Here is a 25,914-nt window from a genome sequence, read left to right on the forward strand (position 1 = left end):
ATTCTGCTCAAGCAATGGAAAAAACAGCTTTTCAGGCAGATCCCCAGGACAAACACTGACAAGCAGACACAGCAGCTGGTTTTTCCACAGATGCCGAGAGAGAAGTACACTCGCAGGCTTTTCCATACATACACAGACATACAAAGTCCCTTGACTCAAAGAAAGTTTAATTCAAGAGGTTTCCATCAGGAAAGCAGGAGTCTCTTTCACAACATGCCTGCCAAACCTCCAAGGTTGGAAAGCTCAAGCATATAGTCCATAGACTTTTTTCCTTTTTCTTTTTTTTTTTTACTCACAATTAACATACTGATAGCCTTGCCATCAGGCTACTTACAGAAATGTTCTCTCTCAACAGTAACAGTAAAAAATATTCAAGAGAGCTTTGTAGTTAAGGTAGAGGATAAGATGATTTAAACACAACCCAGGCTATCTGGAGGGATTTTAATACACCAGGCAAAAAGAGTTAAAGAGAGAATCTACTGCAGCATGGAGATGTCTCCTGGTCCTCTTGCCTTGGATGCCTGAAGGGGCTCTCTCTCTTGGTGTCAGAAAGAGAAGGAAACAGCATTTTCACTCACAAATAATATTCAAAATGTAAAATATGAGTCCTTCCAAAAATTGCATTTTTAAAATTGGCCTCTAATTCTAACCAGATTTTTCAAGAAGGGGCATCATCAAGTTCTTATTATACCTTAGGCATTTTTAGGTAATGATGACTACACCTACCTAAGGGATGCTGCAGTGCCATGGTTAGGTCCTTTAGTAAATTACCCCTTCATTTAACCTACACATAAAGCCTTCTGAAGGCTGAACACCACTATTTTTGGCTGGTATTTGAAAACAGCCAAAGGAATAGCTGCTTCAAGCAACCTTAAGGGAAACTGAATTAAAGAAGAAAAGAAAGTGCATCTTTTCCTATGGAAATAAAAGTCATCACCATGCTTGGAGTATTACTCCAGGTCAATATAAACAAACAGTTGTGAAGAAAATGGTCTTCTTCGTACTTCATACTTCAACATTGTTTTGAAGATAAATAATTATTATCCCTCCACACCTATCACCAATCTCCTCAGAGGGGCTGCTACAGCATGGCATGACTTGAAAGGAGAACAAGGGCTAAAAAAGGAAGACAAGCTCCTCTGCTCTGAGACCAACCCATTGCCAGCAGCAAGCACATATTGCTGTCCCACCACAAAACCCAACCAAGAAAAAGCATCTCCCAAAAAAACCAACAGTTTTAACAGAGATTAAAAGGACTTGAGTTTGCAGTTTTTACACATGTACTCAGAAGAGATGCTCTGAGAAATGTTCTTCTTTTGTGGTTTCTCTAACAGCGTCACCATTACATCATTAAAGGAGAGAAACTAATTCATTCAACACGCATTCAACCTCTAGTCTCTTAATCCAAACACTTCTCTATTGTCATTTGAATAGTCAGATGACATGGAGGCTGTTTTGACTAGAAAACACGCCACTGGTTTCTCCCATGTGGATTTTATTACAAAATTCTGTTATCACACTAGGTGGGAAAAAGCTAATTTGAAGGACGAAAGAGAACAAGGACTTGAGAAGAAGTTATGAATCTCTACATGTGCCACATTCTCTGCCTCCACCCTCTATTTTTCTCTTGCCATCTTAAGGGGAACTATAGCCAGAGGAGCACATTGTTTGTCAGAGCATATCCAAGTGGCTGGTCAGCTGCAACAAGTCCTGGGATTGCATGTTCAGACAGTTACCACTCAGGAAACCTTTCTCCTGAGTATCAGATCACACACTGCAAATGCTGCAAGGTCATAGTAATGAGTGGCAGCTGAGAAGATCACAGTGACTTGCTGTGGTTGGTGCCTCACATCCTGTCCCTGCAGCTGGCTCACCAAAGCAGACTCCTGGGACCCAACAGACCAGGAGAACCTTGTGCCCGCTCAACAAGACCAATGATCATTAAAAGAGAAGGGAAGAAGTCAGACACATCCTAGGAAACATCACTGCTATGCTACAAGTACCATATACCTAGGCTGTTCCATAACCCAAAGCTGTTCACTGCTATTGCAATGGAAGGGGGAAAAAACAAAAATGCAAATCAACCCTCATCTCAAATAGACAATATTTAGATCCATAAGAACCTGAGTGGATAATTTTTTTATTGCAACTCATTTTAAAATAGGGAGGCAAATTTTAGTGTTTGCACAGCCAGATCATCATGCTTTGAACAAACCAAGGGAGGCTTGCAGATGTACACCATGGTGACCACAGGGTTCAGCTTCTGAGTGCAATGTAGGTAAAGAGACACTTTGGTGCAAAGCTATGTCAAGCTGGTAAACACATATGCATAAAGATCCTATTAATAACCTGTTATTTCTGCAGGGAATTGGGAGAGTTTGAAAATAGGCATTGGTCTGCAAGAGTGGAACAGGTTTAACATGTGGGATGCTCTGTAGAAACCAGTAGTAGCAAGTTAGGTCATTAGAAATGTTACAACGGAAGTTAACTCCTACAAGGTTACAAAGTCCTGCTCGAGGGTGAATTCAGCACAATCTTACCTGAAACTGGCCAAAACCAAGCAAAAGCTATGCAAGAACCACCTTTTCAGAAACTCCAATGTGAACAGCTTTCCTGCTTGGAGCTTTGGAATATGAGGCCTTCTATAACAGGAAAGAAATATTTTCTGCAAAGTGACCCAAAAGACTCCAGAAGTATTTAGGAGACTGCTTTCCCCTTTTGTCAAAGTCCAAAGGGGAAAAAAAGCCCATAAAAGTGGAATACAATGTGAACAATGCTGAGCTATTCATTCCAAAATGAAAGCTGCTTCTGAGAGAGAAGGGGAAATACCCACCACAATAGCTTTGGAAAACACTGTCCAAAACCCTCAGGAAAAGAATAAAAAAAAGGAAAACATACTTTCAGAAATCAAGAATGATGAAAGTAACACAGAAGAATTATAGCAATTGCATGCTAGGAAATAAAGACAAAAAAGAAAATCACCATGGTCAATCCATTTATCCTGGTTCCCATTACCCTGGTTTTTACTTTGTTTAATCCAGGACTGCATTGAGTAGAAAACTGGCACAGGGGTTTTTGCAGCTGCTGGCACTTACACCATGCAGGGTTCCACCCCCTGATCCTCCCAACTCCAATGCTCCCACAGCTTCCACCTGGATGTGGGACAAGCCCAGCCACCACACCTAGGCTGCTGGCACCATGCCAGGGCAAAAAACAAGGAGTGGAGGATTGATTGTCAAACCCTTAAAAAATCCTCTTTGATAGAGATGCAACCTGCTAAATCCCTGGGGGACTACACTTCTCCTTGGTGTGCTCCTCACCATACAACATGGAGGTCTGGAAGCACGTGGGGCTGATGGCATCACTGTCAGCACCATTGAAGGCTATGCATGTGCCTGATCCTGCTCTCCTGAAAAACCCTTTGACAGTCTCATTTCCACTCAAAGCATGACCACTGAGGCTCCAAAAACAGCTACTGTAGAAATTATTATTTTTAGAAGAAATGCATATTTCAGGAATGAGTTAATACACTTGGAAGGAAGCACTAGCCACCTCCTTGTACTGGCATCTTTCCAGCCTCCCAAAGCCTACCACCAGCCTGCCACAGCAATTTTGAAAGGTTAGATAAATAAAGAAGGAAATGGACAGCAAGCCACACTTCTAGAAACCTACCAGAAACCTTTGCCATTTCAGGTTGCCATTTTCACCTTATTCGTCAGCCTCATCTTTCTGCACCCTGGTGTGGGACCCTCCTGCATCCTCTCCAGGGCACTTGAAGTCCAATCACAGCTTCTCTACAGCTAAAATGCCAGGAGCAATGCAAGTCCCTAAAACCTGAGTTTTAGGGACTGCGCCATCCACAGCATCCTGGAACCTAGCAAGGGGTCCAAGCAAGAGGCTCTAACTTCAGTCTCATAAATCACCAGCATACCAAATTCATGCTTTCCAGCAATGCTATTGTTCTCATCCCCTTCCCCTCTGCCACAATATCTCAAAGACCTAAAAACACTTATTATTTATCAATCCAGCAATTCTGAGAGCCACTTAGGAGGAAAAAACATCCCAACCCTTATCAGATGAGACCAGCAGGACGCCAAAGCAGAGCATTGGCACTTGTCTGAAAAAAGTGGAACCACTCAGACAGTCTCAAGGAATGAGCAAAACATAGCCAAAACGACCCTTAATGAAAGCTGTACCTTTTCTCTGAGGAAAACTAAAAAGAGAACTACAAGGAAACTCAGCCAAAAAGAAAAAATAACACAATCTCTTATGAACTGATAAAATATGAGCCCACTGCATTCCCAGCTTAGAGAGAAGAAGCAGAATATTCTTACTGTTTAGTTTCTTTCTAAATCTGGGATATGTTTTTTTGGCAAGCCTGGATTTCACCTGAGGGTAATGCAGAAAGGAACATGAATGACAACTGAAAAGCAGCCATCTGTGTAGGTGTCTCTCTTTCCAAACAAAACTTGGAGTGAAAAAGGGTTTTCCAATGAGCCAGCCAAGAAAAGGGAAACTTCATCAAGAATCACAGTGGGCTCTGCCTGGAGAGTATGCTGCATGCAAGTACCAGGGCTAAAACCATTCCCCCTACCCACTACCAGTCTTCCCAGATGTCCATCTGTCCAAGTGGTTACTTTTTTTCCCTTTTAAAAATCACAGTGAAAGCTGCTGGGGAGGACAAAATTTGTGGCAAGTAATTACAGAGCAATGCAGAGCAGAAGCACCTTTGGGGATAAGCAGCAGTTCAGGCAGTCACCAAATGCTGACCCTCCATGAGGGCTGCATGAGCTCTCTGCTTGTGAAACCAAGCTGAGGAACACTGGCACAGTTGTGCTGGGAGGGCTGGGTAAGCACAAACTATGGAATGCCCACAAAACTGCTCACCTGCACTAAACAGAGGTTTAAAATGGCAGTCTGAAGTCAGCTCCATTCTTTGCTGCAGGTAACCCAGAGACTGCTGGGATTCCCACTGCTGCACCCTCCCATGCAGGCATGGGCTCCAGCACTCAGCTCCTCACCTGCCCCAGTACCTGTGACTGGAGGCTGCCAGTCAAGTTCAGCTCTCAGCCTGCTTAAAACCCAGCACATTTGCAAGGCACAGGGTCAAGCTAGAGCAGATGGAATGCTGAATTAGGCTGCTCAGCCTCTATCCAAGTCCTTCCAGAGCAGCTCCTCTTACACCACTGGAGACAGGGTATTGATTCAGACATTAGCAGCTTACATGAACCTTTAGGCCAATCCAGGACTCTGATTTTCAGTGTCTTTGCCAGCAGATAACAACATATGCCCACATACTTTAAGCATAATTCAATGATATCAGCAAAAATTCACTGATAGAAAAAATATTTTCCTATCAGAGTAACACAAAACTTGAGATGGACATCTCCTCCTCCACAAACTCACCTGTCTGGAATGAAATCTTCCGGAGCATGAGAAAAAAGCTGACCCAGGGATGCCCTGAGATTCCCACTCATTTTGTAGCAAGCCACTGTAAGAGGAAATTGACCTGAATCTTAACATGCTTAAGGCCATTTAAAACAGAGACTGGCTTTCCTAACATATCAGCGTTCTTCCAGCCTCTGAAGGCAAGAGACAGAGAAGAAGAGAATTGCTTTTGGGGAGAAAGCACTAATAAGATAGGAATTTCCCTGAAATAATTAGCAATGTAAGGGAAAACCACAAAACCCAACAACCCACAAACTTTCCCTAAGGAACAGCTTAAAACTTATGAAGTCTCTACATCCATAGGCCACCAGGTGCATGGCAAGCATGGGGCCTACTTCTGCATCAACACTGGGGCAATGAGATCATCTGTATCCCAGATGGACAGGGGATTTGTAAATAGGTTTGCAACTAGGAAGTCCTCAGGGAACTAAGGAAAATTGAATAGCTAAAACAATCCTGATTTGCCAGTTAATGCAGATGGTTTTTAACAGAAAGATAACAACAGGTCTTACAAAGACATAAGCCCTCTCCCCCCATGGAGAGAAGAGTGTCATTTTGGCACTTATTTTTTTCCTAGTCTTCTCAGAAAGCTTGGCAGGAAATGGTAGAGACTTCCCCCACTGCATAAATTCTTTTATCAGGTGAAATAAGATTAATTCCTTTAGGAAGATTACTGCTCTAGGCAGTTGATGAGTGCTCCTACCTTGATTCTCATGGTGCTTTTACCCCAATGACTGAAACAGCACTTAAAATTTTGTTTCAGCCCCAATCCTTTCACAAAGATGCAGGTCTTTACCTGCAGGCAACATATACCAACTTGTTCCAAATGCAGAATACACTTAAACTCTTAGTGTTACTTCCTCTCCTTTTTTCTGGTTTCCAAACATTCAGAAAAAAACTTGGAACTGAAGGATTTCTCCTTGTTTTCTTAATGGAACCATGACAAAGTTGCTATGCAATTGTCTCTTGGGGAATTGGGGCAGGAAAAAAAAAAAGCATCATGCTGGAGTTAACGTAGAGCAGGAAACAAATTATTTACATGCCCAAATGCAGAATCAACTCTCATTTTTTCAGAGGAGTAAGTACCAAAGGCTTTGGACACAGTCATCCACTCTCTGGTGTCATTCTCCGATGTCTGTTGCTTGCAGCACTACCAGCTAATGGTAACAAAGATTACCTTTGTAAAAGGAATGGTGGAAATGTCTGAGGAGACGCAAGACCAAGAAGAAAATATCCCTGCACCTCTGAAAGGTTGCTGCTCACGTGAGAAAGCAGTACAAGACCCAAAGTAGTTAGAAGCAGTTGGTGAAAGCAATGAGGCATGTGTAGACAGTTTGTCCCTGGAGCAGCAGCTGGGGAAGAGAGGAGAAGACAGCTGCAGCACTGCCGCAGGACATCCCATGTGCCACCCTATTCATTTCAGGGTATCTGACAAGGGCACTCAAATATGGGCATGATACATTCCATATCACCAAAAAGCTCAACCCTCAGTGAGCCTCCAGGGGCCCCAAACATGGCTGCAACAGGACAGTGCAAATGCATGGCAGGGACAGAATTTTCCCATGGATGCCATAGTTAAGGTAACTGCTAACTCACTGCTCAGGGTCAGGTCAAAAGGTTGGCTCATTGACTACCTACCCCTGAGCAGCACTCCCCACCCACTGCTGGTTAACCTCTGTGTCAGCGGTCAAAAGGAAAAGCAAGAGCAACCCAGACTGAGTTATCCAGTGCAGCAACACAACACTGTTCTCAACTTGCATCACCCAACCCTTATGTTCTCACAACAAAGCTGTTTTTAAAGTCAGCAATTAGCTTTTTTGCTAGCTAATATAACATTTGCTCTCCCTTCCCCCAGTCCAAGGATTTGGCAAAATTGCTTCTTCTGCAAATCCTGCTGCAAATGCTGAACTTTTGCCAGTTAGACAGGGAAAATCTTGACTAAAAATAAACCATGTTTCAGAAAATAGATCTCCTTCCAGTACAATGAAGTAGTGGATAATGCATGCAAGCAGATCTGCCAGGAGAACACAGCCTTCAGATTTGCTTAATAATCTCCTCAAGCTTAATAGACAGCTGCAACTCCTGTGACTTATCCCACCTTAACAAGAAACAAGGCAGGGAGGGGAGGCAGGGGAAGGAGCGAGCGAGGTAAGGTTGAGGGTGCTGAGATAAATCAACTTTCTGCCTGTGGTGGCAGGAAGAGAAGTGCCACCACCACCATGTGCCTGCATCCCCAGTGAACCAACTGGTCATAACCCATTTGGAAGGGAGAGAATGGCATTCCCTGCATGGTCACTACAGAACGTGAGAGTTTGTTACCGGAAATCCACTGCAATTCAGGCATGAGAAGGGAATTACCTGGGATTTTGCCACCTGAGTCACCGGAAGTCTGGGACACTGACTCAGTGCTGGCTCCCCCAACTCAGACACACCTGCAACAACTTGCTAGCAAATGGAGGCACTCCTACGTTTGCTGTTCCCTTCTTATTGTGGTTTTCCCTTTAAGAAGAGGCCTCTTACAGCAGAAAATTAATTAAGAAAAGGAAAGCATAAGAAGACTGGCACAGGAAGCACAGATAGTGCTCAACTAACCAGCTGTGCTTTCAGATCCAAAGTGGAGGGCACATTTGCTTGCATGCTGTGATAAACCCCAGGAAATACAAGAGAATCGGGTGGAAACAGCTCCACCCTGACTCCTACTCCTCTTCACGTCTGCAGCACTGCCCAGACAGTCCTGGATGAACCAGGTTTTCAAGAAAGATCTCTTTCCATAATGAATCCATTTCACTTATTTAGGGATCAAGAAATCTCTATGCAGCAAGTTGTGATTATATCCTTATAAAATCAAATGGGCCATTCAGGCAAGCTAAATGCAAAGCAATACCATTTTTATGAGATCCATGAGGCATAGATGTTTGCAGAAGTAGCTCCTTTTGCTCCTATGGCAAACTGAAGGTTTGAGTTCAGTGCACCAGGCCAACCCTCCTTGTTCATTAATGCTCCCACAGCAGGATCATGCACCTGCTTTTCAGACCTCCCCCGAGCAACCACAGATGGCAAAATATTCCACTCCAATTCCAGTTGCACACGCACCTCTGATCAGCTGTGAACACAATTCCAGATAATACAATAGTAGACTGCAACCCAGCCCTATATTTTCCCCTCTTCAAAGTAAACCAGATATTGGAATTGAGATGCAAGCAGACCTGCTCGTAGCATAGCAAGAGGCATCACTGAAAGCATGTTTGGCATCTCAGGGACTTCAACTGACTTAGGCAATGCACTTAGAATGTCAAACAGCTGCAAAGAGTGCAGATTAGATTTTTTTATTTGAGCACTGATGCCTTAAAGCAATAACAAACCAAATAACTCAGGCAAAAGGATGCACAAGGCAGTGTAGGGGAGGCACTACTCCACCGCTCCCAAGAGCAATCAGTGGCAGAGCAGAGCAGTAATTATCCAGGGAGGAATAAGCTGCTACAGGCTGTTCTTGCCATACATTAAGAAAACAACAGCAGATTTGTTCATGGTTGGATACCAACACACACACAGCTCCCTCCCACCCCACTCGGGATGCAGGCGGATGCACGCCACGGGGGGAGCTGCCAAAGGCCAGCTGAGCAGGAGGGCGCAGCAGACGCCTGCGCAGCTGTGAGTTCGGCCGGGATTCCCCAGCTGGTGCTCCGGGAAGGAAAAGGCAGTGCCTATGTTAGCAAGGAGCATGGCCTCCCAGGGGCTGCTCTGCAGCAATGCTGTCTTCCAGCCCTTTCCTCAGAGGGTTGTCAGGAAGGCTAAATGCAAACCTTATCTTCTGCCTGGGTGTTTTTACAAAACCTCTGGATGGAAAAAATAACTGTTCACTGCAAAGCAGTCTGCACCACAGGATCTATTCCAAGCTCATCAGGCAAACCCTGCACACATTACACCCCTGGCCATATGCAGCCCCTCTTCCCCTCACAAGGAACATGACAAACATACCTGTTCAGAGCATCAGCTTCTCCTATAGCACCAACAAGGAGACAGAACACAATTCCCATTGGCATACAGGAACTGGCAAATCCTGTAAGCATTAGAGAGAATAGTGACATTACACAGAATTAGTGACATTAATGAGCTGGCTGGTGAAAAGGAAGGATGCCAAACCAATCTCCAAGAATCAGGAGGGTGTTAGATCCCTGTCCTGAACAGACACTCCTGTCTAGCCCTGGCATCATAGCAGAGGTATGTGGCATGAGGCTGTTGGGGGACTTCTCTAAAATCACAGAAGGAAGCCAAAGTAAAAGGCAAGATGATGAATCCCAAACCAAGGCTGTTCATCCAGTAAAGTCTCCTAAACAGCCACTGTAATAAAAATAACATCTACATGCAGGGGCAGAGAAGAGACTGGTAAATGGGATGGAAGGGATCACCTACAATGCCCCTACTGTGCTCCCTGAGATGCTGATGATGATCTGCTCCACAGTACCTGTGCAATTTCTTCTAGTTTGCAGAGGAGGCAAATTCCACATGATGTCAGAGCCAGGCTGCTTCCATTTTTTCATCATCATTACTGATTCATCATTATAGTTTCATAATAAAAAAGGCTTTATATTTTCCACTGATGGCATATAAAGCTTTTGTACCTTAGTCACACAGAAGACATTTAACCAGCACTGAGCAAGAGCTGTGACAAGTCACCTCTGCAGGCTGCAAAAAACACCTCACTTCGGGCATTTGAAGTGCCTGCTGCATGCCAAAGAAAAGATAGCAGAAATGTTTTACTGGAAACAATTCTAAGCAGCCACAAGGAGAAGTTTTTCTGATGATACAACTGAAGCAAAGGTCACCACATCTAATGTAAATTTACTTTTCCCATCCTGTTCATGCAATTGTTCGGGGATAGCAAGGAATGTGGTGGATGAAGGACCATCCTCAGACACACTGTAACACAGAGAGGATCTGGAAGCTGAGAGAGGTAAGGAAACGGTGAGATGTCTCTAGTCAAAACACCAAATCAGCAAGAGGAAGGTACAGAATCAGCCTGACAATGTCTCATGTACTTCCTGCCAACTGGACCTCATTATGTACTGTGAGAAAACTTATTCATGCAGCACATCAGTTTACCCTGGACTGAGAAAGAGAGACTTGCTTGCTTTCCCCAGTCTCTGCAGGTGATTCAGAGAACTGTCATTGCCAGCTGGAATTTAAAGAACTGAGAAAAGTGTAATCCATTTGTGGTTCCCTCTCTCTCATTTTCCCCTTTCCCATCATGGAAGGGCTGAAGGCATTTCTAAAGATGAAAAAAATGCTGAAGGCCACAAGACCACAGCACAGTCCTTGGACTCCAGCCTCAATCACAAATTTTCCATCACCCTGTTGCTCTACATTACCAAAACGCAAGAGTTATTTGCTCCAGTTATGTACTTCCAGGAGGGTCTTCTGTTGTTCTTTTAAAGCCAGTAAATGCACACTGTTCAGCAGCTCTACAAGGACAGAAATAACAAGACAAATCCAACCTGGACAATAATCTTCAGCAGTAGCCTATGTATAAAGATACGGAAAGCAAGGAAACTTCACATGGCTTAAATCTGAAGGGGAGCTGCTTTAGCTTTGTAGGACTTCATCTGCACGGGAATTGACCCGTGCCTGCACCAGGGCTCAGCACATGGGGAGTATCAACACGATGGCCATACAGACAACCTTTTCTCCCTTCCTCCTCTAGTTCCTTTTCCATTTAACAACTTTCTCAATGCGACTCCTGCTCTTATACAATACTGCAGAAACATCACTGGCAAAGTTTTAAGTCCTCGCTTCCCAGTACTGCCAAGCAAGGCAAAAAGAGATGCCTGAAGCTTTCTTAAGTGCTGCTGGATTTAATCAAAGCCATATGAAGGTGACCTGGCTTGCCCTCCCAAAGCAACTTCAGCTCTTAGACAAAGCATGTTGTGCCACAACAGACAAATATACTGGAAACACAGCACTGTGCTAGGGAATCAGAATGCTCAGCCTCCCCCTTGGTTCCCAAACTTCCTTCTTGCAGCGCCCAGCAGTCACTCGTCCTAGGCTGCTGCTCCCCACAGCAGCACCAGGCTCCAGGCAATGCAGAGCATAGATGACACATGACAGCTAAGCACCTCTGCTGCTTTCCTGCAGCTCCAACTTGTCCATCAAAACATGTATTTCTCAGTGTCACCACCCCAGCAGACCCTCTCTGTCCTTGGCCAAGACAACTCCTTGCTTGTTGCAGACTGAAGTAGTGCTGCAGAAACATGATAACCTTTTGTTTCATCTAATGCAGCAAACAAAGATTCACCAGAGTTTATAAAAAGGTTATGAAGCAAGGCAGCAGAGGACTGAGTGATATTGGGTGACTACAAAGATGGGGCATCCACAACTTTTGGGGGCAACCTGTTCCAGTGCCTCACCACCCTCATCACAGAAAACTTCTCCCTTATATTCAATCTAATGTTCTCCTTGATACATTCAGCAGGAATGTACATGAATGGCAGCATGTACACAAAGCCATCAGTCAGCAGTGCCCCACAAAGCACTCTTCCAACACTGTAGCCTCCCAGAAATATTAACGCACTTGGCAATCCTTGCCACCCTTTTACATGGAAGGAAACTGGACTAGAAGCAGGACATGTTCTACCAGGGGCTGCACAGCTGCTCTTCAGCAAGCCATGCCCACTCCCACGCGCTCATCAGCTCAACTGATCCAAAACTACTCTCTGCTACCACAACAGACATTCCTGCCTTTTCCCTCTCCCTACTTCTACACATCCCAGTCATCTCTACACTAGAGGTAGCAACCATCATTTGCTTGATTCAACTGGAAGCCATCTCAGAAAGAAGAAAATTAAGGGGAAGACTTTTTGGCAGGAGAACAGCCTCAGATCAGCTAAAGCTAATGAGAAGCATGACCTCAGAAAGATGGCACAGTGGTACATGTGGAAACCTAGATGAGGCTTCAACCCATCATATATTTGTCTTTGCACAGGGGTAAGTCATATAAAATCAGTTTAACAGCTCCATTCACTACTGAGCGTGCTCAGTCACTCACTTTTCTGAAGACCCATCCAAAACAGCCCGGTGATTTGCTCTCTGAGGTCTCCAAACTAGGCTGGTGCATCCCAACAACAACACACCACAGCTATGCAAGCCTTGCAGCTTACCAAGGCACAGTAGTAAAATAAAATTCCTCCAAGAGGTTTGGGGATATTGTTTTGGGGGGGGGGGGGGGAAGAGGAGGGTATTTTGTCATAGCTGAAGGGTGTTCTCAAATGGTTTCCAGGAGCAGAGAAGCAAGGACAAGCATATGCAAAGGATCTAGCAAAAGCTCCTAAGCAAAGCAGACAGCAGGAAGCTGAAAATGAATACGCAAAGCCCTTTGCAGCACCAAAGTTCAAATCCATCTGGATAGTTCTAAGGCTGTCACGGCAGCCCATAGAGAGGATTTTCCAATTCCTTGCAGAGAAACCCTGGAAAATAATGATGGAAAAGTAGAAGCACAGGCTCGACCTCTAAGCCAGACCTTCACCCCAACACGTGACCAACAGCACCAGGAGTGTGGAGGGAGGAGAACACAGCCCTGCATGGTCCCCACAGGCTGTCTTTTCCCCAGCACCGGGAAGCCTGAGCCCCCTCCACCCCCGCCTTGCTTCTCCTTTGGCACAGGTGTGGATGGAGGGGTTAGACCAGACACAGGTGCAGCACAGGGTATCTGTCTATCTATCTGCCAGCACCAGCCTTCACATGCCAGCCAGTCACCTCACCTCTGAAACCAGCAAGAGGCACAGTACCCACCTAAAAAGTAGACACCACAAAGCTGCACTGAGTAGAGGGAGCTGATCCATCAGCTTGCCCAGAGGTCCCATCCAAGCATCCCAGCAGCAGTCTGACTAGCTCCCCACCACTAGCTCCTTACAGAGGGGAAGGAGGTAGAGTAATCCTGCTTTGTTTTTCTGAGTTACACAACATTAGTCACACAGGCTTCTGCCCCAGGGCCCCCAGGCAAGCCTTGCCTTCGATGGTTGCTGCGTGCTCCCACTGAAACCACCAACTCTCGACAGGAACAGACAAGTACAGTTCAAAAACTCACATTCGAGCCTCCTTAACACGCCTTTCACAGAAATACCCAGAGCTGCCCCTCCACTTAACACAGCTCTATTTTTCTCCGCCACCAGAAAAAGCACCCAATTACTCAAATTGAATTTCCATAGCATTAAATCAATTAAGCAGCTACACATCTCAAACTGACCCGTTCCCAGTTTTTCTGATAACACAGACCACATACACACCCCCAAAATATTCCAAAGCATCCTTAAGAAAATCATGGACTTTGTAATAAAGCTCAAGCTTTCACCTCTACAGAAATGCATCTTAGTTAAAAAATAAACAAATCACAATGGATCAATTCAGGTCAGTTTTTACTGAGAAGAGCTTCAGAAGTCAGCTGCAGCTTGGTGTAACCACAGAGCTCATGTGAGGCAGAACACAACAGCCATCACATCCATCATGTCACACATCCAACATTCAGGCTAGAGAACTTCCAGTTGTCTGCACGCCACCTCCCAGCAGCAGGGACCTGGGGCAGACCACGGCTCCTTAGCTTGCAGAGAAAAGCAGCTCACTGCACTCACCAAGACACCAGTGACTACTGATAACAGGTGCAAGCAATGCCCACACCTGTTTCTAAGTACAGATGAGCTGCCAAAGCAATCAAGCGAGCCGAGCCCTCCACAGAGGTCTCCTGGCCCTTGCCACAGCTCTGCTTTCCCCACCGGCTTTGCAGCACCAGCAGGAATTGCTCTGCAACAGTTTTGCAAGCAGATGCCTGCAGCGGAAGCAGCCTCTGGTGCACAGCCTCTTTGCTCATTTTAATGCAATTTCTTGAAATCAAACAAGAACAGCTAAATTCATTCTCTCTGAGCTCCGGCAGGAGAGTGGCTAACCCAGTCTTTTCATTTCAGTCTGCCATTTCCAGCAGTCAGGGAATATGGAGTAGAAGCATTGTTTGAGGCACAAACTAAAGACCAAGGATGCCTTTCTCAGGGGCAAATACCCCTCCTGCCCAGCCTCTCTGGGAATGGACCCCTCTGTCCATTCAGCTGTCCCCATGCCAGATCCAGCACCCTGCTGTAGGTGATGCTCAGCCTCCAGACATTTAGAGCATCTCTGGGAGGTCAAATGATGGTCCTACCAGCCCTTTATCCAAGGGAGCCAAGTGGTGGGTGTTTGTCTACTGTAGCTACTGTCAGCCTGGTCAGCTCTGCAGCAAACTTGATGGGAATGCAGCTGTGGCTCAAAAATACATTGGTAAAGAAAAAATCCAGTGCCAGGCCACCTAGACTGGCAGCACCAATGTGGCTCAACCGTGCACCTTAGCTACAAGAGCCACCAAACAAATTAATGCCTTGCAGGTCAGATATAGGTTTCCCAGTGAAATTTATACAGCAAGTCAAGGAGCAAAACAAATAGCGAGGCTTTGAACTAATTTCAGTAACTTTATCTGGTCAGCATCGTAAGCAGCAGCAACAGAACAGGTAACACTTCTGACCCACTTTGTTACCACCAGAGGAATGAACACATTACATCCTTCCTGATAAATCCCCCCATTCATATATCAACACTCTCATGATCACTTTTGACTCACGGAACTGAAGGGGGAGGGAAGAGAGATACTGTAAGAACAAGGCACCACAGTTTTTCAAAAACTGAATTTCTAAATATGCAGGTCATTTTCCTACCTGCTCCTTCATCTACTCTGTATTGAAATGTTTGACAGGACACATAACTCACTATCAGTGCTACCTTGCTTCACTCAAGCCCAAATCAGATGTTAGATCTTTAAAAGAAAGAAAGGAGACACTCAAAAAATTTAACTTAGGGTGAGAAAACCACACTACTAAGCTAAAACTTCTATAGTCAGCTGTGATGCAAACAGGAGAAGTTTTTTTAAAGAGCAACTGCAGTAGCTCTGACTGATACTGTATCCCCCCAACATCCTGCCACTGTGGTGGTGAGTGGCAAATGTGGCTCTCACATGCATGTCCCTCACTGATTAATGAACAAAACTGAAGGCTAGGAGAGGCAAGAGATTTAAAAACTCAAGACAATCTGCTTTTGATCCTGATTTCTGCTGAGTGAATTGGCCCACAGCACGTGCATGAAGAAGGCAGGCATGTGTGCACAGCTACTGCAAAGAGAAGTAAGAGATACAGGAGCAGGCTGCAGACTGAGGCTGGCTGTCCCAGCTGCTGCTAGGTCACCAGCAAAGCATGCACCTCACTTTGCCCAATGAGCCACTCTCCCCCACACCTCTTGCAGCAAGAGGCACCAGCAAGCTGCTGAATATACCAACAAACAAGCATTTTGAGCAAGCTGGCTTTAGTTCTGCTGTCAGGACACCAGCAGGGACCGAAGTCTTAACTAAGGAGATCAGATATGTACTGACGGACACTCAGGCAAAGCTGAAGTGATGGGAACACCCAAGGGGCTGAGTATCTTCTTCTTTTTCTTTTTTTGAAATTTTTTCCCTCACCTCGGATTGATGACAAGGAAAATCCTTCAGTGAGCTCCAAAAGATGAGGCAAGTGATTTGTTTGCTTGAACTTTGGGGTACCACAGCACTGGGGCTCACTGGCACTGTGAGCTCCCACCCTGTCAGACACAACTGCTCAGCTGCTGCTTGCAGCATGGGAAGCTCCTCTGCAGAAAGCTGAATGGTGCTGGCTCCTGTGCTTGATTTCCAGGATCCAAGCCACAAGGAGAGCTAAAAATATCCCAATTAACCATTCCTTTTCAACACAAGATTTGATGATGGTGTCACAAGGGTATTATACAACTGCAAACAGGAAGATGTGATCTGCAAATCAAACTAAGAAAGTGAGAAATCAGAAAAAAATGATTTCAAAAAGAAATCAAACCAAGCTAGCCAGAACTGTAAGCTCTGAATTCAAGCATGGACCTCATTGCCAAAAATGTAGAGAAGCTTGTGCTAGTTGCAATTGCGGTGGCTAGCTCTGAGGTGCTTGCAAGCTTCCTGGTGTGACACACAAAGGGTATATAATTTCTGTTCTGCATTGATTATACACAGAGAGCTCGTTCTGGCTATAGCCCATGCAAGCTGTCTCCTGGATCAGCTGGCTGCTTAGCATGGTGCCATCCTGCATGTCAGGAGTTAAGCAGGAAACTTTTATTCCCTGTAAAACCCATTGCAAAGAGACAGCTACGCTCTGGAGCTAAGGATTTCCTCACATGAAGATTTAGAAGCAGATTTTTTTATCATTGCCCAGTCTTTGCATTGACATGTAGACTTTAAACATTGTCTGTGGGTAATACTGGAGTACATTACTCACAGCAGTGCACCTGGGAAAACCAGCAAATCCTCTCCATTTGAGCCCGAGCGTTGGCTTTACCGTGGAATCACATTTATCTCTCTGGCATTGGGCTCTCATTAATGGAATTACCAGGCAGGCTGCTTCAGACTTAACACTTGAGAGAGGCAGGCTGGGATGGCTCCGCTCCAGCCTCAGCCCGCAAAGCCGGCACTGTTTCTCCATCCTCCAGTGAGCTGCCGCCAGAATGAGCCCGACCCAGTGACGGACGAGAGCCAGGGAAACAAAAGGAACAACCCCGAACTGTCCAGGGCAATCAATATCTTTCTAGAAAACATCCAGGCTTCTCGCCAGCTTTCTTGAAACCCCGATTTAGCTCTTCTGCAGTGCAGAGGGGGATGGCACGCGCAGGAACAACCCGGCGGGATGTGGAGCCGGCAAGCGTGGCTGGCACTCGAGGAGACACTTAGGGGGGACGGTCTACACCGGTCCCTCTACAAATACCTTAAGCTGAAGGTGTCAAAGCAAACCCACAGCTAGAGAGCACCCACCCACCTTGAAAATCAGAGCAAGCACTCCAGTCTGAATACTTGCTTCAGAAATACCCACTGCTACTTCAAACTGGGAGGTGTATGGCAGAAAATCAGCTGAGATTGCTACCCTCAGTACACGAGAGTATCTTGCACATTCTAGAAATCTGCCTTCCACCACACAGCAGTTCTTGCAGTGCCATGCTGAGCAATCTGCAGCGTGGCATGAACCAGCCCCTTAAAGAACCCTGCACTACCCAGTAAAATGGACAACTGGGATGTCCCAGGCTGCCAAGAGCTGAAGGAGATGCAGCAAGCACAAAGCTGCACTGATACCTCTGCAACTTCAGCATCTCTGCGGGCTGTTCTTTACACAGAGCAGCTGTATGCTTCTTTAGGTGGTATATTCCCAGTCACCTGCAAGGCAACTTCTATAATCTCAGTATGGATGGAGCACAAGGAGAAAACAGATCCACCAAAACCTGAACAATACTTGCCCAGCATTGTTCAGGAGCACAGCTCTGCCAGAGCAAGTGGAAGACAGAATGGGGAAAGCAAGCACAAAGTTTATTTATTTGCAGGGCACAGACATATCTTTGCAACAGCTTGAGCTATGGGAGCTGAACTACTCTCCCCTGTAATTAAAATGAAGGAGAGGAAAGCACAGGCATTACTCCAGCATGACTGTGAAGGACTGACAAGCTTTGAGTTTCAAAGTCCACCTTAACACACATTCTTTGGAGCGATTTTAATTCTAAAGAAAAGGAGAAAAGAGGTTTTGCTGTGGGAAAAGCTGCTGTACAACCCCATTATTAAACCAAACAAGACACAAATGAGGGAGGGCTGTGGCTGGGGTTGATGAAGCAAGGCTGAAGACAGGCCTCTCTTATCCCTGCCCCTGCATTTGCTCTGCCAGGAGCTCCCAGCAACATGATTCAGAGGCAGACTGCCCCGTGACAGGAAAAACACATATAACACCCAGGGGGTGAAACCTCACATCTGAGAGTGTCTATGCAAAACACAGCCTGAAACATATTTTCCAGCTCCACAGAGTCAGCCTGATACTTAGCGAAACCAAGCAGGTGAAACGCTGTCATGTGTGTTGAAGGTAAGAGTCCTCAGCAGGAGAGACTCTCAAGCATTTCACAATGCTCTCCAGTGTGGTACCCAGGGGAATAGCTACAAAAACTACTTTCTTTTCAAAAAAAAACAATAAGGGTAAGGAGCCATCAAAATTATGAGTCAAGCTCCAAGATAAGAAATCATACTTGATGGGTGCGGCTGCCTGCTTGTTTGGTTGCTGTTGGGTTTTTTCTTAAAGATAAACATGTCTTTCAGAACATGTTTGTTGGCCAATCTTCTCTCTGACAAAAAAAAAAAAACACAAAAACAAACAAACAAACAAACAAACAAAAAAAAAACCCACCAAAAAAACACACAGAAGGAAGCTCACAACCATGAAAACGATAAATGAGAGACAGGAGAGTTTCCGAAGAACTCTGAGGTCATGCTTCACCAGCCCTTTAAAGTAAGATGCAACATGTCAAAAAGAACAAAAGAGGAATAAATTTAAAATTCCAAGTATTTCAATAAAATATAATTCAGAGAACCTATTAAGCAAACTCTGCAAGAAGCAGATCTCATTCACAGAGCCCAAAACCTGTCAAGTAAAATAAATAAAAAATGTTTTGCACCTATTTCATTTGCAAAGCTGTTGATATATAGGAGTATTTCATCAGAAATTCATAGTCTGGAGGAGGATAGCTCAGCAAATTCATCCAGAAAAAGTAACTTGTATATCACAGGCAGAACTAAGGCAAATCACTCAGAAAGGGTAAAATTGAGCAGAGAATGGTTTTGAAACCAACGAACGATGGCTTGAACACAGCCAAGGTAGAAATAGAAAAGTACTTCAGGACAGCAATGTGTAAAGCACCCAGGAACTCGATGGAGCAAAAGCTACAGCAAGTCTCATCACTCAGTGAATTGCAATGACTTGGTAACCAGGATCACTGCCTGCAGCCTGGCCAGCTCAGCCCAGGACTCTGCTGCTCTCCACGTAGCTAGGTGTTAAGCAGCCACCACCGCGGTTATACAAGGTTATTTTGTAATCACTTTGGTTCAGAAAGTATTTTGCACTGGCCATCAATGCTTCTTGGGTTTTGTCATATCTGACTCAAGGACATCAGAGGAGAAGAAAAGTGATTGAGCACAAGGCAAGATATTTACCAGAATGACAGGTTTTTAACTGAGTCCTGGATATTGCTACTGCTGAACACAGCTTTAATTAAACACTGCAAGCCCACCAACAGCTTCGTCTTCCTCAGCATAGCACTCGCAGAGAAATGATCCAATGCTTTGCTATGCACCCCTTGATTGAGGGCATCCCCTTTTCCCGCATCCAAAATGGGCACCAAAATCCCATCTGGTCAATGCAGCTCCCCTGAACACTCCAGCACATGCCCCCATCTGCCATTTCAACAGGCACCTGAAGTTCCCTTCCTTGTCCAGCAGGGAAATTGCTGCCTTTAACTCTACTCCAGCTGGAGTACAAGAGCAAACGGAACCATTACTTGGAGGAAAAGACCTCACGATTCACCACGGTGCCAGATTTCACTTCTGTGGGTGTTGTTTTCAAAGGAGACATTGCAAGGCAAGGCGGGGAGAACCGACTGCCCGCAGCAGGCTTGCTCATCCAGGCACTTGGGCATCCCCGCTGTCCCAGCCACGCGCAGGGACCCAGCCCGGATGTCCCAGCATGGATGGCAGCAAATATTGGGGGCTGCCCAGCCAGGCCGAGTGTCACCCCGAGCCCCGCGGGGCGCAGGGGTGGGGCGGGCTCTGTGTCCCCAAGGCCGTGAGGAGCTGCCGGGCAGGCGAAGCCCCCCTGAACAGTAACCGGGGTCATCCGGGCAGCTCCTGCGCCCTTCATCAGCTGGGAGGGCGGGGTGGGGGCTCGATATTTTATTGGGGGTGGGGGGGGGATTGTTTGGTTGTTTCGTTCTGTTTTGACCTCAGCGCAGCCCCGCCGCGACTCAAAGACCAGCCCAGGCCCCTGGCAGAGCCTGTGCCGGGCGCTCCAGCCCCTGCTCTGACCTCCACACGCACCGCCACCCCACACACACACAGCCGAACGCATCCTGCCCGCCAAACACACAGCCCTTCGCAGCCCCCCCACCATTCCCGTCCCCATTGCCATCTCGTTCTCATTCTCGCCCCGCTCCCGTTCCAATTCCCACTCCCATTCCCACCCCGTTCCCGCTCCAGGTCTCACCGCGGGGCGCATCCTCCTCTCCCGGCGCGCGCCCAGCCCGGCCCGCCGCCGAGCCCCGGCCGTCGCGCTCCCGCGCAGGCGCACTGGGAGACCCGAGCAGGACGTATAAGAGCCGGCGGCGCACGGCATCTCGCGAGAGATGAATATGACTGCCCGGGGTGGAACAAAACTACAAGTGGGGAATTAGCTCAAATGGTAGAGCGCTCGCTTAGCATGCGAGAGGTAGCGGGATCGATGCCCGCATTCTCCAGTTGACTTTTGTGCACTCGGTGGCCAGACTGACGCATGTTTCCATTGCAAGCTGCAGCATTAGTTAGTGGTGTTCTGCCTTCTTAAATTCCTTGTATTCTTATTTGCTTCCTTGACATTTTTAAAGACCACAGAATATGCCGAGTGGGAAGGGACCCACAAGGACCATCGAGTCCAACTCTTGGCCCAACACAGGACACAATAAAAGTCACAGCATGTGCCTGAGAGCATTGTCCAAATGCTTCTTTAACTCTGTCAAGCTTGGTGGCATGACCACTTTCCTGGGGAGCCTTTTTCAGTGCACAGCCACTCTCTGGGTGAAGAACCTTTTTCTAATATCCAACCTCAATTTCCTTTGACACAGCTTCAGGCCATTCCCTTGGATCCTGTCACTGGGCACCAGAGAGAGGAGATCAGTGCCTGCCCCTCCTCTTCCCCTCACAAGGAAGCTGTAACTGCAATGAGGTCTCCCCTCAGTCTCCTCCAGGCTCAGCAGAGTGAGTGACCTCACCTGTTCCCAGTACAGCTACACAGATACGTTTGCCTATCCTGTGCTTAAGGCAGGCAGAACACTGTGTGTGTATTCCTGGCACTGCAAGAGGATCTTTTGTTTCCTTATTGAACATTGGACATGGCCACGACAGTGAGCAGCACCCACTGCATCCAGTTCTTCCCACACAGCTCTGGCCTCAGCCCTCCCTTTCTCATCCCACCCAAGAGCAGGAAAGCATTTAGAGATCCCTTCACTTGGAGGCCTCTGGTAGAGCCAAAACACTTGTTTGTCTTCTGTAAATTTAAGAAGGAATCGAAACACCTCAAGGAGTCATTTATATAGGTGGCATTTATTAAAAAAAAAGTCAAGACTTTGCTCCCTGAATTTATCCAGGTGCAAAGTTCAAGCAAGTGCTTCACATTCTGCTCCTATTCTACTGCAACAAGCCACAAGGAATAACCAAAAGCTTTTTTAAAAAAGAGAAGCTGTTTTTAAAAACTGATGGTGTATCATAGAAAAAAAACAACCATAGAAAAAAAAATCACAGGATTACACTCAGCTGGCATTTCCATCCCTGCCACAAACTGAACTGGGAATCAATGGAGGAAAACAATTCAGAGCACTTTCCTCAATTACATGCACAAGAAAATTACCTTTCTGGCAAATTTCAATGACAACGAATGAAATTCAGCTTTCAAGCTGCTCTCAGGCCCCAGCCTACACCTGAGGAAACTCCAAAATATCCCACCCCCAAACCTTTGCAGAAAATTAATTCTGATAATCCAAGGAAGAACTGGATTAAAGAGAGGATGCAGTGGGCTTTTTATGGCACAAGCCTTATGGGAAGCAGCTGAGGGAACTGGAGTTGTTTAGCCTGGAGAAAAGGAAGCTCAGGAGAGCCCATCACTTCTACAACTACCTGAAAGGAGTTTTAGTGAGATGAAGGGATCTCTTCTCACAGGTGACAAGTTACAGGATGAGTGGAAATGGCCTCACATTGTGTCATGGGTGGTTTAGATTGGATATTAGGAAAAAATTCTCTGAAAGGATGGTCAGGCATTGGAACAGGCTGCCCAGGTAAGTTTTGGAATCACCATCCCTGGAAGTGTTCAAAAGGCATGTGGAAGTAACTCTGGGTTATGGTTTAGTGATGAACACAGTGATGCTGGGTTAACAGATGCACATGATCATTTTGAGGTCTTTTCCAACCATCGCGACTCTAGGATACAAAGTGATTTTTTTTGGACACAAATACCCATGAATTCTCATGGGTATTCTCATGGAGACTAGAGAGAAATGCCTCTACTGGCAGAGGACATCTACTATTCCTTTCTGCAAAAAGGCAATGGTATCATGCAAACTGAAATCTGAAAACCAGATGAGTGTGTGGTTGTTGGGGTTCTTTTAGCTCCAAGATTTCATTCTTGCCTTTTAAAGCTGATTTAAACTCACACTTCTGAGTCCTGAACAAACTAATGAAATAACCAGCTGTCCCTACAGTGGCCTTCAAAGTTTCAGCAAATTATTCAAGTCTTCCTGTGCAACAGTTTTTAACAGGAAAGTGAAATCCATTGCAGTCTCCCATTTCATCAGCTGCTGCACAGCTGGCATGAAGAGACTGTGCTGCGAAATACACCTGTGTTTCTGGTCTGGTACTCTCATTTTCCCCTCTAGCTGTTGCCCCATCTCAGCCCTCAACCCCTGCAATGTCTTGGTGACCAAGGGCAACTTCTGGATGAGGGAAAACCAGAGTACCATAAGTCTGGTCAAACTGATGCTGCATCGCCCTCTGCAGACGGGCAGGCAAACACTGCCGCAGGCTGAGACAGAAGACGAAGAAAAGCAGGGATGTGAGAAAAAATTCCTCTGACAGTACTTTTTCTGCAGGTGTGTTGGTTGATGAACATATCTGGAAAGTTCCGTTTTCTTGGGGCTCCATTTTCGCTGGACCCACTGTGAAAGACTGTATCCACAGAGATAAAATATTACACATACACTCACAGCACTATTTCATTATAATGCTCTCCACTCTCTCAAAAAACAAAACCAGTGCAAAATGGAAACAAAAGCTTTTCTTTTACAAGAACAAGGAGACCACATCAGAACAGCAAGAATTTCCTCTCTAATGGTTTTCTTGTGGGAATCTATAATAAGCTGCCACAGTATGGAACATCCATATGTGTGTGTGCACGCATGCAAGTCAGGGTGAGTAATTGCCTGTATTTGCTGAAAAACCCAAACCTTGCTCACAGCTTGCAACCAGCACCTGTTTATGACCTCCTTTTTTTTTTATTTATTTTTTTATTTTTTTTTAGCTCTTGAGGCATCAGTTAAGCCACACTAGCTCCACACTAGTTCTCCACTCTAGCTCCACAGATATTTTGCTCCCCAGTGCTTAATCAACCACTGACTCTTCAGGAATGACCCAAGTTTTGCATTTCCTCACCCTACAAAGCCTTACTTCAAGTTTGCACACAAGCTCAAGGAACAAATGGCTTCCAGCAATGGATTAAGTAGGATATAAACAAATCACTCACTGCAACAAATGGAGCTGGGCAGATGCTTAAAACTCACCGTTTTGATCTCCACAACTGAATTTATGGAACGAATTTTCTGGTAGGGATCACATAGTCAAGTTAGAAAAAGATCTGTCACTACCCTTAGAAGATTATTGTCTTTAATTACCATTAAGTATATGCACAGAGGCATTATAAGAGCAGAGAGGATAGAACAGGAAACTGCTAGAAGGAGAAGAGGCAGAGTTTTCAGTTTACACTAATGGCCTTAATTTAAGTATTCTTTTGTAAATTTACTCTAGGATTATGTGCATAAATTTAGTTTTAAATTAAAGTAATTTTAAATGCAGAGAGGCAGCAGGGGCAAGATGGGCATCACTGTGCTCTCCCTCCCTGCTACAAAGACCAAAAGAGGGAGAGGATCTAAAAAAAAGAGGAGATAAATTTGAATGAACTCAAAAAGGATAATGGGAAACTGTGATAAAAAGGGGAACACAGGGCAGATGTCACTGCCAGACTCCTCAAGGCATCTTTAAGGAATCAGCCTGAGTCTGTACAAATAATGAAATGGACATGCCTTCCATGTCAGGAATCTTGCACTGTTTCCGTGGCAAGACATTCACAGGTATTTCTCACTGGTGTTTGCTGTTGGCTTTCTGAGCCCCATTTTGTATCATTTCCTCTGGATCTGTGTGTATCTCGATGAGCAGGATGGCCTGGTCCTGCTTGATGGGGAAAGGGCAATCGATTTTTCTAGAGATGCCTTTTGTTGTCTCCGCAGTGAGGGCAGCCAAAGGGTACAGAAGCACATAATAGCAAGGCTATTTGGCCTATAAATTTAATATTTCACCAACACAGACCAGAGTGGATTGGGTATTTTGCTCAGGGCAGAGGTCTACAGAAGGTCCACGTGACATAAACCTCTCTAAAACCTCTAACAAACACTAGACTTTGTCCTTTAGAGACTCCTGATAAGTGCAGTGAAGTGGGAACCAAGAGCAGAGAGATGCCAGCAATGGCTGGATAGGAAATTACACCTTTGCTGTCAGGTCTTCAAATTGCCTGTTGACCGGGAGATCTGCCAGCATAAACTTTCTTCCTAACACTAGTGGTCTTCCTGAAAGCATCATGCCAATCAAAAAGGGCAGAGACATCCTTCACCAGCCACAGCATCCCCTCGTTTGCCTGCCAGGGAGCATCCTAACAAGTACCAAAGCCAGGATCTTGGGCCATCCCCAAGCTCTTGCCTGTGCTTCAGCAGGTCAGACCCAGAAGCACAAGGACTGTTCTAGCAAATTCTTTGTGTGGATGACCCTGTTTTCCTGAGAGGGAATAGGGAAGAGGTGAATTCTCTGGCTTTCAACTCTCTTCTGGGCACTGAGTGGGTTTTAGCTCATTAAGCTCTCCTGGTGATTGGTTCCCATCTCCTCCAGGAGAAGTGTAATAAAAGCAGCTGGAGGGAAAGCCTCTAGTGTTTCTCCTGTGGCTCAACAAAGGCTCTGTTTCCCAGGCCATCATTCTACCATCATCTCTGTCAGCATCTGCAGCCACAGAAGGGAAAGACAAATCTGTCCTTCTGCTACTGGATCATTTACAGGCTATTGAAACATCAATTCATCATCACACCATTGAGAATGGGGGAAGAAGGCAGGTTACTTCAATCCACAACTATTGTGCAATGCAGTTTGAGTGAAGGCAGGGTTTTCCTTGAGGGGGAGAAGAGCCTCAAGTGGGAATTTGGGAGGAGGAGGTATAGGAGTGAGGTCCATGCTTGCTGCTGAGAGGCCGTTTTAGGGAGACGCAACCAGAGCTGTGCCCAAGGGACCCTTCCAGGGAGTGTGAGCACTCAGTTTGTGCAGAAGCAGGGGACTGCCTGTGCCCTAACCCCTGCTGGGAAGAGGGATGCAGAATCCCCAGGTAAGGTGACAGGTAGGCAGTAATGTGCTCAGCATCATTCCTAGGCCTGGCAGGACAGGCTTGCCTGGAGAACGGATAAACTAGGCAAACTTCACCATCTCTACCCACACTTCAACACTGTGGTGGCCTCATTTTTGGATGGATCCTTCAGTGGCAACTAGTCCCTTGC

General features: G+C 45.8%; 1 protein-coding gene and 1 non-coding gene across 4 annotated transcripts in view; one reads left to right on the forward strand and one right to left on the reverse strand.

Annotated features, from left to right (window-relative positions):
- Positions 1-20,635, reverse strand: part of LOC128809462 (USP6 N-terminal-like protein) — an 80,015-nt gene extending 59,380 nt beyond the window's left edge. For 2 of the 3 annotated variants that reach the window (XM_053981466.1, XM_053981464.1), the window contains exon 1: positions 20,571-20,635. The gene's annotated coding sequence lies outside the window, so the exon portion shown is untranslated. Of the gene's footprint in view, positions 1-9,426; positions 9,509-20,570 lie in introns of all 3 variants that reach the window. The other variant, XM_053981465.1, reaches the window with a different exon arrangement.
- Positions 20,636-20,747: 112 nt separating this feature from the next.
- TRNAA-AGC (transfer RNA alanine (anticodon AGC)) lies at positions 20,748-20,820 on the forward strand. The gene has a single exon. It is a non-coding gene; the product is annotated as a tRNA-Ala (tRNA).
- Positions 20,821-25,914: the final 5,094 nt, after the last annotated feature.

Source organism: Vidua macroura, chromosome 6 (assembly GCF_024509145.1).
Source record: "Vidua macroura isolate BioBank_ID:100142 chromosome 6, ASM2450914v1, whole genome shotgun sequence".
NCBI classification, from domain to species: domain Eukaryota; kingdom Metazoa; phylum Chordata; class Aves; order Passeriformes; family Viduidae; genus Vidua; species Vidua macroura.